The sequence below is a fragment of the Triticum aestivum genome, chromosome 1B, assembly GCF_018294505.1.
Source record: "Triticum aestivum cultivar Chinese Spring chromosome 1B, IWGSC CS RefSeq v2.1, whole genome shotgun sequence".
Classification (NCBI taxonomy): Eukaryota; Viridiplantae; Streptophyta; class Magnoliopsida; order Poales; family Poaceae; genus Triticum; species Triticum aestivum.
Genome location: NC_057795.1, coordinates 340,396,148 through 340,410,142, shown reverse-complemented (window position 1 = coordinate 340,410,142; position 13,995 = coordinate 340,396,148).

The following is a 13,995-nucleotide window of genomic DNA, read 5'->3' as shown; positions in this document are numbered from 1 at the left end:
TGTTGGAGACTTCATATCTCTCGACCCGGGCATGAGCTTGGAAAACCATTTTCAGCTCCTCGAACATCTCATATGCTCCGTGTTGCTCAAAACGCTTTTGGAGCCCCGGTTCTAAGCTGTAAAGCATGCCACACTGAACGAGGGAGTAATCATCAGCACGAGACTGCCAAGCGTTCGTAACGTCTTGGTTCTCTGGGATTGGTGCTTCACCTAGCGGTGCTTCTAGGACATAGTATTTCTTGGCAGCTATGAGGATGATCCTCAGGTTCCGGACCGAGTCCGTATAGTTGATGCCATCGTCTTTCAGCTTGGTTTTATCTAGGAACGCGTTGAAGTTCAGGTGGACATGAGCGTTGGCCATTTGATCTACAAGACATATTGTAAAGATTTTAGACTAAGTTCATGATAATTAAGTTCATCTAATCAAATTATTTAATGAACTCCCACTTAGACAGACATCCCTCTAGTCATCTAAGTGAAACATGATCCGAGTCAACTAGGCCATGTCCGATCATCACGTGAGACGGACTAGTTAACATCGGTGAACATCTTCATGTTGATCGTATCTTCTATACGACTCATGCTCGACCTTTCGGTCTTCCGTGTTCGGAGGCCATGACTGTACATGCTAGGCTCGTCAAGTCAACCTAAGTGTATTGCGTTTGTAAATCTGGCTTACACCCGTTGTATTCGAATGTTAGGATCTATCACACCCGATCATCACATGGTGCTTCGAAACAACGAACCTTCGCAACGGTGCACAGTTAGGGGGAACACTTTTCTTGAAATTATTATGAGGGATCATCTTACTTACTACCGTCGTTCTAAGTAAACAAGATGAAAAACATGATAAACATCACATGCAATCATAAATAGTGACATGATATGGCCAATATCATATAGCTCCTTTGATCTCCATCTTCGGGGCTCCATGATCATCTTCGTCACCGGCATGACACCATGATCTCCATCATCATGATCTCCATCATTGTGTCTTCATGAAGTTGTCACGCCAACGACTACTTCTACTTCTATGGCTAACACGTTTAGCAATAAAGTAAAGTAATTTACATGGCATTCTTCAATGACACGCAGGTCATACAAAAAATAAAGACAACTCCTATGGCTCCTGCCGGTTGTCATACTCAACGACATGCAAGTCGTGATTCCTATTACAAGAACATGATCTCATACATCACATATATATCATTCATCATTCATCACAACTTTGGCCATATCACATCACAAGACACTTGCTGCAAAAACAAGTTAGACGTCCTCTAATTGTTGTTGCAAGTTTTTACGTGTCTTCTATAGGTGATCTAGCAAGAACATTTTCTTACCTACGTTAAAGCCACAACGTGATTTGCCAACTTCTATTTACCCTTCATAAGGACCCTTTTCATCGAATCCGCTCCAACTAAAGTGGGAGAGACAGACACCCGCTAGCCACCTTATGCAACTAGTGCATGTCAGTCGGTGGAACCTGTCTCACGTAAGCGTACGTGTAAGGTCGGTCCGGGCCGCTTCATCCCACAATATCGCTGAAGCAAAATAAGACTAGTAGTGGAAAGAAAGTTGACAACATCTACGCCCACAACAAATTCTGTTCTACTCGTGCAAAGAGAACTATGCATAGACCTAGCTCATGATGCCACTGTTGGGGAACGTTGCATAAAATAAATTTTTTCCTACGTTCACCAAGATCAATCTATGAGTTCATCCAGCAACGAAAGAGGGGAGTGTATCTACATACCCTTGTAGATCGCGAGCGAAAGCGTTCAAGAGAATGGGGTTGAGGGAGTCGTACACGTCGTGATCCAAATCACCAGAGATCCTAGCACTGAACGGACGGCACCTCCGCGTTCAACACACGTACGGTCAGTGTGACGTCTCCTCCTTCTTGATCCAGTAAGGGGGAATGATAGGTTGATGAATATCCAGCAGCACGACGGCGTGGTGGTGGATGCAGCAGGGATCCGGCAGGGCTTCGCCAAGCGTCTGCGGGAGGGAGAGGTGTAGTAAGGGGGAAGGGAGGCGCCAAGATGCAGGGTGCAGCTGCCCTCCCTCCCCCCTCTTTATATAGGGTCCCCAGGGGGGGCGCCGGCCCTAGGAGATGGGATCTCCTAGGGGGGGCACCGGGCAAGGGGGGAACTTGCCCCCCAAGGCAAGTGGAGGCGCCCCCTCCCCTAGGGTTCCCAACCCTAGGCGCAGGGGGGGGGCAAGGGGGGGGGAGCGCACCAGCCCACCAGGGGCTGGTCCCCTCCCCACTTCAGCCCACAGGGCCCTCCGGGATAGGTGGCCCCACCCGGTGGACCCCCGGGACCCTTCCGGTGGTCCCGGTACAATACCGGTGACCCTCGAAATTCTCCTGATGGCCGAAACAACACTTCTTATATATAATTCCTCACCTCTGGACCATTCCGGAACTCCTCGTGACGTCCGGGATCTCATCCGGGACTCCGAACAACTTTCGGTTCGCTGCATACCAATATCTCTACAACCCTAGCGTCACCGAACCTTAAGTGTGTAGACCCTACGGGTTCGGGAGATATGCAGACATGACCAAGATCCCTCTCCGATCAATAACCAACAGCGGGATCTGGATACCCATGTTGGCTCCCACATACTCCTCGATTATCTCATCGGATGAACCACGATGTCGAGGATTCAATCAACCCCGTATTCAATTCCCTTTGTCAATCGGTACATTACTTGCCCGAGACTCGATCGTCGGTATCCCAATACCTCGTTTAGTCTCATTACTGGCAAGTCACTTTACTCGTACCGTAATGCAGGATCCCGTGACCAGACACTTGGTCACATTGAGCTCATTATGATGATGCGTTACCGAGTGGGCCCAGAGATACCTCTCCGTCATACGGAGTGACAAATCCCAGTCTCGATTCGTGCCAACCCAACAGACACTTTCGGAGATACCCATAGTGCACCTTTATAGTCACCCAGTTACGTTGTGACGTTTGGCACACCCAAAGCTCTAGCCAAACGAACTACACGATCTTTGAGCTATGCTTAGAATTGGGTCTTGTCCATCACATCATTCTCCTAATGATGTGATCCCGTTATCAATGACATCCAATGCCCATAGTCAGGAAACCATGACTATCTATTGATCAACGAGCTAGTCAACTAGAGGCTCACTAGGGACTTGTTGTGGTCTATGTATTCACACGTGTATTATGATTTCTGGATAACACAGTTATAGCATGAATAATAGACAATTATCATGAACACAGAAATATAATAATAACCATTTATTATTGCCTCTAGGGCATATTTCCAACAGTTGTTGGGCCTGCAAGTGCACATGGTTGTAGGATAGTAGCAAATTTCCCTCAAGTGGATGACCTAAGGTTTATCAATCTGTGGGAGGCGTAGGATGAAGATGGTCTCTCAAACAACCCTGCAACCAAATAACAAAGAGTCTCTTGTGTCCCCAACACACCCAATACAATGGTAAATTGTATAGGTGCACTAGTTCGGCGAAGAGTTCGTGATGCAAGTGCAATATGGATAGTAGATATAGGTTTTTGTAATCTGAAAATATAAAAACAGCAAGGTAACTAATGATAAAAGCGAGCGTAAACGGTATTGCAATGCTAGGAAACAAGGCATAGGGTTCATACTTTCACTAGTGCAAGTTCTCCCAACAATAATAACATAGATAGATCATATAACAATCCCTCAACATGCAATAAAGAGTCACTCCAGAGCCACTAATAGCGGAGAAGAAACAAAGAGATTATGGTAGGGTACGAAACCACCTCAAAGTTATCCTTTCTGCTCGATCTATTCAAGAATTCATAGTAAAATAACATAAAGCTATTCTTTCCGCTCAATCCATCATAGAGTTCATACTAGAATAACAACTTAAGACACAAATCAACCAAAACCCTAATGTCACCTAGATACTCCATTGTCACCTCAAGTATCCATGGGCATGATTATACGATATGCATCACACAATCTCAGATTCATCCAACCAACACAAAGTACTTCAAAGAGTGCCCCTGTCGGAGTAATGGGCCACGGGTAGGCTCACCTGAGTCCCAAGATTTACCAAGACTTTGGGCCAGCTCCGCCTAGCTGGGCCCCAAGCCGAAACTCCGCCCTCTGGGGCCGGCTGGCTCAGTGGCTAGCTGCCAGAGGGTGGATGACCCCAGACCACGACGCTTCGGGCGGCCGGTTCCTGGCTGCCGCCCTCCAGAGAGGGCGACAACAGGCTGGCGGCCGTCCCACAACTGCAGGATGGCCGAGCCCCCCATCGAGAGTACAAGACGGAGCATGGCTACAGTAAGGCGCGTCGCCTCCGATGCTCAAGAGGAGCATGGCTACAGTGCTCCGTACAAACGGAGATCTCCGCACAGCGGGGCACTGTGCCATGTCTCCCCTGACGTCGCTCCGGGCAGGCGGAGTCCTGTTCCCCACGACGGCCTGTCGGTACGGCCTGCTCAAGGCAGGCCCTATAGAGCAGTGACCTCCAGGAAGGCGGCGGAAGCACGACCAAGCGGATTCAAGAGGAGCCGGTGAGGGAGTCCTGGACTAGGGGGTGTCCGGATAGCCGAACTATCATCATCGGCCGGACTCCAAGACTATGAAGATACAAGATTGAAGACTTCGTCCCGTGTTCGGATGGGACTTTCCTTGGCGTGGAAGGCAAGCTTGGCGATACGGATATGTAGATCTCCTACCATTGTAACCGACTCTGTGTAACCCTAGCTGTCGGTGTCAAAACCGGCGGATCTCGGGTAGGGGGCCCCGAACTGTGCGTCTAGGCGGATGGTAACAGGAGACAAGGGACACGATGTTTTACCCAGGTTCGGGCCCTCTTGATGGAGGTAAAACCCTACGTCCTGCTTGATTGATATTGATATTGTGGATGTTTACAAGAGTGGATCTACCACGAGATCAAGGGGGCTAAACCCTAGAAGCTAGCCTATGGTATGATTGTTGTTGTTGTGTCCTACGGACTAGAGCCATCCGGTTTATATAGACACCGGAGAGGGCTAGGATTACATAAAGTCGGTTACAATGGTAGGCGATCTACATATCCGTATCGCCAAGCTTGCCTTCCACGCCAAGGAAAGTCCCATCCGGACACGGTGCGAAGTCTTCAATCTTGTATCTTCATAGTCTTGGAGTCCGGTCGATGATGATAGTCCGGCCGATGATAGTTCGGCCGGTGATGGTAGTCCGGCTATCCGGACACCCCCTAATCCGGGACTCCCTCAGTAGCCCCCGAACCAGGCTTCAATGACGATAAGTCCAGCATGTGTGTAGTCTTCGGCGTTGCAAGGCGGGTTCTCCTTCAAGTTCCACGTACCTGCCGAACAGTGTCCGGCTTCTTCATCAATGTTGCTCGTCTTGGCTTCCACACCCAATAATGGCCTTCTTCCACGCGTCGCGCAAATGTGAAAAGCCAGGGTGTCTTTTATGTTTTACCCCCTAGTTGTGCGAATAATCTGCCTATAAGGGAGGCAAGAATCCAGATCCAAATCACCATCTTCCTCACGCAAATACTCATCGGACCGCTTTCGACCAAGAATCCATTCCATCATGGACCGTCAACGCGGCTCCTCTTCTCGCGCTCCCAGCCCTTTGCCAGGAGATTGGAGGAGATTCTCTGTTCCGCACAACGAGCTGGTAAAGCTCCAAGCAGGGGGATATCTCCCTCCGGCCTTCATGGTTCCGGTTCGAGCCGGGCTGGCCACCTACAAAGGTGGAAAGCAAGCGGAGGCTACCCAAAATCCCAACAAAGGGGAGCGGGTATGCTTCGTCCCCTATCTGATAAGGGGGCTCGAATTTCCTGTACATCCATTCCTCCGCGGGCTCCTGGAGTTCTACGGACTCCAGCTTCATCACCTCACGCCCACCTCAATCCTACATATTGCGGGTTATGTAGCTCTTTGCGAGCTATTCCTGGGCGTCGAGCCCCATTTCGTGCTGTGGAAGAGTTTGTTCTGTCTTGTACCCCGCTCTCACGAGGGGTCCATATATCAAGTGGGCGCCGCCGAAATATGGCGCATTACCGGGACCGGATATCCATCCGGAACCCCTAAGAAGGCGTCCGAAGACTGGCCTTCGGAATGGTTTTATATAGAAGACGCTCTGTTATCGGACCCTGTTCGGATCGGCCTCCCGGAGTTCAGCAATGCTCCTTTGAAGAAACGCCTTAGTTGGCGTCCGCGGAGCCCCCAACTGGAGGAAAACAAGAGCGTCCATTATTTGATGGGCCGAATAAGGTTACTGGCCCATGCCGGGTTGACCATGATTGGAGTCATGGCAACATACATTATGCGGGGGGTGTAGCCACTACAATACAGGGGCCACCCATGTGGGATTTCAACGGGGAGGACGATGCCACCCGTCATGGCCGCAAAGGGCCGGATTCGGTCGAAGATCTGGTGACGATCCTGTCCGGCCTGTATAAGGGGGAGAAGGAGGATTTCCTTCGGATGAACCCGTTGAATGGGTTCTCCATGAACAATCCCCGGCCTTGGGTAAGCGAACACTCTGCGTGCCCGACCCATGCTTTTCGAAACTTAAGTTTCTTATATTGTGTTCTTCTTTCGACGCAGGAGCTGCGCCAGATCTGGAGGACATGCTAAGTCCAGCTCCGCAACCCGAGGATCCAGAGAGATCCCGGGATCCGGCCTCCGAAGAGGATCCGGACATAATGGTGGAGCTAATCGACGGGGTGTTCCACCAGCTCAGCATGGACAATGCTTTAGTCGCCATCACGGCCGACTATCCCAGACTATATCCGGCTTCCCAGGTGATTGCGACCGAAGTCCTGACACCGTCATTCCTTCCTTGCTTATTTCTGACCATCGTATACGATGGCGCTGTGCAGGAGGCGCCCCTAGGGCGAGAAGTCGAGCCCGCGGTGGCTGGCCAACAAAGGCCAGTCCGGACCAGTAGTCGGAAGAGGAGCGCAATATAAGAAACTTAAGTTTCGAAAAGCATGGGTCAGGCACGCAGAGTGTTCGCTTACCGGAGGGTTTTAGTCCGTAGGACAGAACAACAATCATACCATAGGCTAGCTTCTAGGGTTTAGCCTCCTTGATTTCGTGGTAGATCTACTCTTGTAATACCCACATCATCAATATTAATCAAGCAGGACGTAGGGTTTTACCTCCATCAAGAGGGCCCGGACCTGGGTAAAACATCGTGTCCCTTGTCTCCTGTTACCATCCGCCTAGACGCACAGTTCGGGACCCCCTACCCGAGATTCGCCGGTTTTGACACCGACATTGGTGCTTTCATTGAGAGTTTCTCTGTGCCGTCGCAATCAGAAGGGATGCCTTTTCCCGTCTTTAAAGACGGCGCCGTCGCCAAGGGAGCTTTGGCCACCGACCAAACTATCCGGCTAGGTGGTTTTCTTATGACCGCCTGTTCGGCCACCGCTCCGACAATGACCTCTCAGGTCATCAAAAGCGATCTTCATGTCAGCTCGGAATTCGCCGAGAAGCTAGATCCGATAGAGATCTCCTCCGTAAATGAGCTCTTGGATTGCATCGCCGCCCTGGGAGTCGCTACAGACTACGATCAGATTGGGCTTAAAACCGACCTGAGAGAAATTAACTCTCCCCAGGCTACCCACCACGTTGCTATGGTAGAGGAACAACGCGGCGAATCTTCTTCTATGGTAAAGACCAGTTATGTCCGGATTCCCGATCCCTCCATGCCGGATTCTTGCGGAGGGACGGGCGTCAATCAAGTACTGAACCTAAAGTCAGGCATCGGACCAGATTCGTTGGATAACATCCAGCAATCCAAGCTTCCAAATCCAGAAACTCCTCGGCCTTTGAGCCTCAGATTGGGCGGGGTTCCGAATTTAATTCCACCCGCCCACCCAAACACAAGCGATCTATCTCAAATACGGCAAGAGACCGATGAAACAATACATCATTACTGGGCCAGATTCCTCCTGGTTATGGACAGGATTAAGGACTGCCGTGAGGAAAGCGCAATCTCAATTTTCTGCAACAATTGCACGGACAAGGGAATCATGAACGCCATAAGTCGTCGCGAAGTTACACGCTTCGCCGACCTGGCGACCATAGTACGAAAAAACTATGCGATGGAGAGTGCCTGGAAAACCGAAACCAGGTTTTGGGACAATCCGGCCCTGAACACAACCCTAGTCCGAAATAAAAGGGTGCATCATACTCAAGCACCTGGGTCAAAAACTAAAAAGCAAAAACCCCCTAAAGGGCACGGAACCGTACTGGAGGGATGGCTCAACGGACCCTGTAAAATCTATAGTACAGAGGGCGCCACTCCAACACATAGCCTTCGAGCATGTTGGATACTACGGCAGGTGGCCAAAAGGGGCGAAGGTTTTCTAGCCCCGGAGAACCAGCCCAACAGTACCAATACGGTATTAACAGTCTTCGAGACTTTCGCATCAAATAATATGCGGAAACAAACAATCCGCAGCCTCGCCGAAGTCTACCAAGTAGCAACAACAAATCCATGGAGCGACACGGCTATCACCTTCAATGCCAGCGACGAACCTAAATTCCGAACAACCCGAGCACCAGCCGCATTGGTCCTCAGTCCGATAGTGGACGACTTTCGTCTTACCAAGGTACTCATGGATGGCAGCAGCGGATTAAACCTCATCTACGAGGAAACCATCCAAAAAATGGAAATAGACTGGAGCCGCATTGAGCGAAGCAGCACAACCTTTAGAGGAATAATCCCTAGTCAAGAAGTACGCTGCATAGGAAAAATCATACTAGATGTGGTGTTCGGCTCACCGGACAATTACAGGTCCGAGGAGGTCACGTTCCAAGTGGCCCCATTCGGCAGCGGATATCACGCCTTGTTAGGACGAGAGGCACTCACAATTTTCCAAGCTCTACCCCATTACGGGTATATGAAGCTTAAAATGCCCGGGCCCAATGGAATCATCACTCTTGTCAGTGATCCAGATATAGCACTCCGCGCTGAAAATAAGACAGCCGCACAAGCCCTAGAGGCACTATCCGAAGCCCTAGTGGCAAAGGAACTCACTGCGCTGCGCTCCACGGTGAATAGGGACGATGTGATACTCGATAAGAGATCTAAGTCCACCTCTTTTAAACCGGCAGACGAAATAGTCAAATTCCAGGTCCATCCAACGGACCCCACAAAGACGGCCTCCATTGCGGCACAATTAAACCCTGATGTAGAAGCCGCACTGCGAGAATTCCTTCGGGAAAATTGGGACATTTTTGCCTGGCACCCTTCACATATGCCAGGAATCCCACGCAGGCTGGCAGAGCACAGCCTAAATATCCTAAAAGGATTCAAGCCAGTCAAACAGGTTCTTCGGCGATTTTCCGAACCCAAAAGACAGGCAATGGGAGAGGAGCTAGCCAAACTATTAGAAGCCGGATTCATCAGAGATATAAAACATCCGGACTGGCTAGCAAACCTGGTAATGGTACCAAAAAAGGACAAATCCTGGCGCCTTTGTGTCGATTTTAAAGACCTTAACAAAGCCTGTCCAAAGGATCCTTTCCCCCTCCCCCGCATCGACCAAATCATCAATGCTACCGCAGGGCACGATTCATTGTGCTTCCTCGACGCATACTCCGGATACCATCAAATCAAGATGACGGAAGCAGACCAGGCCGCAACGGCATTCATTACTCCATACGGACCATTCTGCTTCAACACAATGCCCTTCGGACTCAAAAACGCCGGCGCAACATGCCAGCGCATGATTCAGACATGTCTGGCTACCCAGATAGGCAAAACAGTGGAGACATACGTAGACGATGTGGTCGTTAAGACCAAACACGTCGAAACTCTAGTAGACGATTTGAGGCTTACATTCGACAACCTCCGAGCATATGACATTAAGCTCAACCCGGAAAAATGCGTTTTCGGCGTACCAGCCGGAAAGCTCTTGGGCTTCATTGTATCCGGTAGAGGAATTGAAGCAAACCCAGCCAAGATCTGAGCCCTGTCACAATTGGATATCCCAAAAGACCTCAAACAAACACAAAAACTGACTGGATGCGTGGTGGCTCTAAGCCGCTTCATCTCCCGTTTGGGAGAAAAGGCATTGCCCCTCTATCGCCTCCTCCAGCGCACCAGACACTTCGAATGGACGGATGCCACCACGGCCGGACTCGAAGAAATAAAGGCCATATTGGCAACAAATCCGGTCCTGGCCACGCCCAACCTGGGCGAACCGATGTTATTATATATCGCGGCAACACATCAAGTTGTCATCGCGGTACTCATCGTCGAACGAGAAACAGAAGGACACAAATTCCCTCTTCAAAAACCAGTGTACTACGTATCCACTGTTCTAACTCCATGCAAGTCCCGGTATCCACATTATCAAAAGATAGCGTACGCGGTGTTCATGGCATCCCGGAAGCTGCGACACTACTTTCAAGAGTGCTTGATAACAGTGGCCTCCGAAGTACCTCTCAACGACATTATAAACAACCGCGACACGACGGGCAGGATTGCAAAATGGGCCATCAAGCTCTTACCATTTGACATAACCTACAAACCACGACGAGCTATAAAGTTGCAAGTTTTGGCCGACTTCATCACCGAATGGACCGAAGCCGAACTCCCTAAAGAGTACGGCACATACTCCAATTGGATCATGCATTTCGACGGCTCCAAAATGTTGGCCGGCTTGGGGGCTGGCGTCGTATTGACATCCCCAACCGGAGACACAGTCCAATACGTACTTCAGATAATGTACACGGACTCCAACAATGCAGCCGAATATGAGGCCCTTCTACATGGTCTCCGGATGGCAATCTCCATGGGTATTCAACGCCTATAGGTGCGCGGGGACTCAAACCTCGCAAATATCCAAAGTAAATGGAGACTTTGACGCCAAGGATCCGAAAATGGCAGCCTATCGTAACGCCGTCTTAAAAATGTCAGCTCAGTTCGAAGGACTCGAATTCCACCATGTAGCCCGGGATAACAACCAGGCAGCCGACGTGTTGGCGCGCATCGGTGCAAAACGCGACGCCGTCCCTCCAAACATCTTCCTGGAGCGGCTCTTTAAGCCATCCGTATTATGGGAAGAGGAGTCCGGAAATAACAACCCAGAACCAACCGCGCCACCCAACACGGAACATCCTGACACAATCGGTGGCTCAGCCAATGAAATAACACCTTCATCCCACGAGATAATGGCAGTAATTGCCCCATGGACGGAACCAATCCTAGCCTACTTAATTAGGCAGGAACTTCCCGAAGACCAAAATGATGCCCACTGCATAGTTCGGCGATCTAAAGCCTACAAGGTCCATGAGGGAGAACTTTATAAGAAAAGCACAACCGGAGTCCTTCAAAGGTGCATCTCCGAAGAGGAAGGGTGAACTCTCCTGGCTGAAATTCACGCCGGACTCAGCGGGCACCACGCCGCAGCCCGGGCCCTTGTAGGCAAGGCCTTCTGTACAAGATTTTATTGGCCGACAACCCGGGCAGATGCTCAAGACTTAGTCCAACGATGCGTCGGTTGCCAGCTCTTTGCTAATCAAAGCCACATGCCACCCACCGCCCTCAAAACTATACCCATCACTTGGCCGTTCGCGGTCTGGGGGCTTGACATGGTCGGACCCCTTAAAGGGGGAACCCACAAGCAAAAATACTTATTGGTCATGGTGGACAAATTCACCAAATGGATAGAGGCCAAGCCAGTTAAAACGGCAGAATCCGGACCCGTGATAGACTTCATATCTGGGGTAGTACACCGTTTCAGCGTCCCCCACGGCATCATCACTGATAACGGCATGAATTTCACGGCCGACGAGGTTAAACTCTGGTGCAAAAACATGGGCATCAAGCTCGACTACGCTTCAGTCTATCACCCTCAAACTAACGGTCAAGTCGAACGAGCAAATGGTCTAATCATGAGCAGCATCAAACGCAGATTAGTGTGGTCCCTCACGGAATCTAACACGCACTGGGTAGAGGAGCTCGACTCCGTACTCTGGGGGCTGCGGACCACGCCAAACCGCACTATCGGATTCACACCATTTTTTTCATGGTATACGGCGCATAGGCAGTTTTGCCCTGCGATATAATTCATGACTCACCTCGCATGCGCATGTACGAAGAAAGAGAAGCCGAGTTGGATCGGCAGGACAGTTTGGACGCCTTAGAGGAGGAGCGCGACGTGGCAAAAGCCCGTTCCGCATTCTATCAGCAGCAGGCTCGAAGATATCAAAGCAGAGAAGTACGGGCCAAAACTTACAATGTTGGCGAGCTAGTTCTACGCCTACCGGACAAGAAAAAGGACAAACTTAAGCCCAAATGGGAAGGTCCCTTCATCATCAACCAAGTCCTTACCGGCAGAGCATACCATCTACGCAACGAATCTGACAACCAACTCGAGCCGAACCCATGGAACGCAGCCCGTCTCCAAAGATTCTACGCCTAGCACCGGACTCAGAGTTCGTCTCCTTCCTCCGTCCACCTTTTATATTTTCGCTGTCTTTTGCTTCCCTCATTTTCCCTCCCTTTTTTAGTAAAAGCCTTTGAGGGCTGATCTGCGCATTGTTCGCCCACACTTGATGTGCTACTTGCACTCATTATACCCGGGGGCTTCTTTAATAGAAGCTTATTTATACGGGCTTCATGCCCAACACATGTGTCATACTTCTGCATGTACCTTTTATTCACCATTATATGCATCAACATGACTTAAGTTTTGGCCAAGCTGGGTTGCCTGGCTCCTGTGCTTACCCCTACGTTCCCGATTGTTCGGCTAGGAGGTAAAGGGAGCACCTCTGCGATTGTTACTGCCGGGTCAGCCGGATGTGTACCTCAGACTGGGTGAAGCCGAAAGGTAGCGTTCTTAAGGGAATATTCGGTCGGTGACTTGAAAGATAATTTATTACTTATTTATTTATCTGCCCCCAGATGCTTTTTCTGCTCTTTTTGCAGTCCGGACATGCACTTTAGGGCATGCCTCCCAGGGAAAGGAACCCCTAATGGAACTATTCTCCCTGGAAGATGTTTCTTACTAACCATGTAATATAACATAGCTAGTTGGGCACTTGTCTGATAAAGCACTAATGACCCCTACGCCTGGTCTCCATGCATGCCACGGTTTTTTATATAACCATGAGGGTATTCGGACACACTCCTGACTGTTGGGTCCCGAGGTTGAAGCGAAAAGGTCTGCAAAGACAAACGATCTACAATCTGGCTAGAAGGCATTTTACATGTCATTTTAAATTACATCGTCAAACTGACTAATTGTACTCCTCTTCAATCCCATCTAACAGGCTGTCTAGTTTACAGTCCCGTTGGGAATATTTCGCGGACAACTCTACTTGGCCGTACACCAGGCTCACAGGGATCTCCTTCGCATCGAGCCCCACAGGTCCGACCTTGGCCATGTGGTTTGGATCAGCCTTCATGTACCGCGTCTTCACCATTGTGCAGGCCTCCCTGGCGCCTTGACGACAGGCCGATATCTTCCACAGACGGAAGCACTGCCGTACTCCCTGAAGCTTCTCAGCAAGCCCTCCAAGACCCTCGGTTAGGGAGACGGACGGCCATAAGGCCTGAACGACGCCGCTCATCGTCTGCCGAACACGTTCGTGCAGTTGCAGCAGCTCAGGAAGAAGGTCACCCGTGGAACCAGGCATTTCCTCCGCCGGACGACCCGTGAGCACACCTACAGACACATTTCTGTCAATCGACTTCCTCGCCAAACTCTTCTTTTCAAAAGAGTTTGCTCAAGCACTTACTGTAAATGCCGCGACGAAGCCGCCGATTCTCCTTTACGGAGTCAGACAGCTGGACCCTAACATCTTTTAGTTCTTCGCCCAGCTGGGTGTTGGCATCTTGGAGTTTGTTCCTCTCCTGCTGCACCCTCATAAGCACCTTCTCGCCGGCCTTCAGCTGGCGCAGCAGATGTTGCTTGTCCGGATCTAGTCCGGCACCCTCTGCAATATTATTGTCAGACTAAACGCACATGCCGCAATTCAT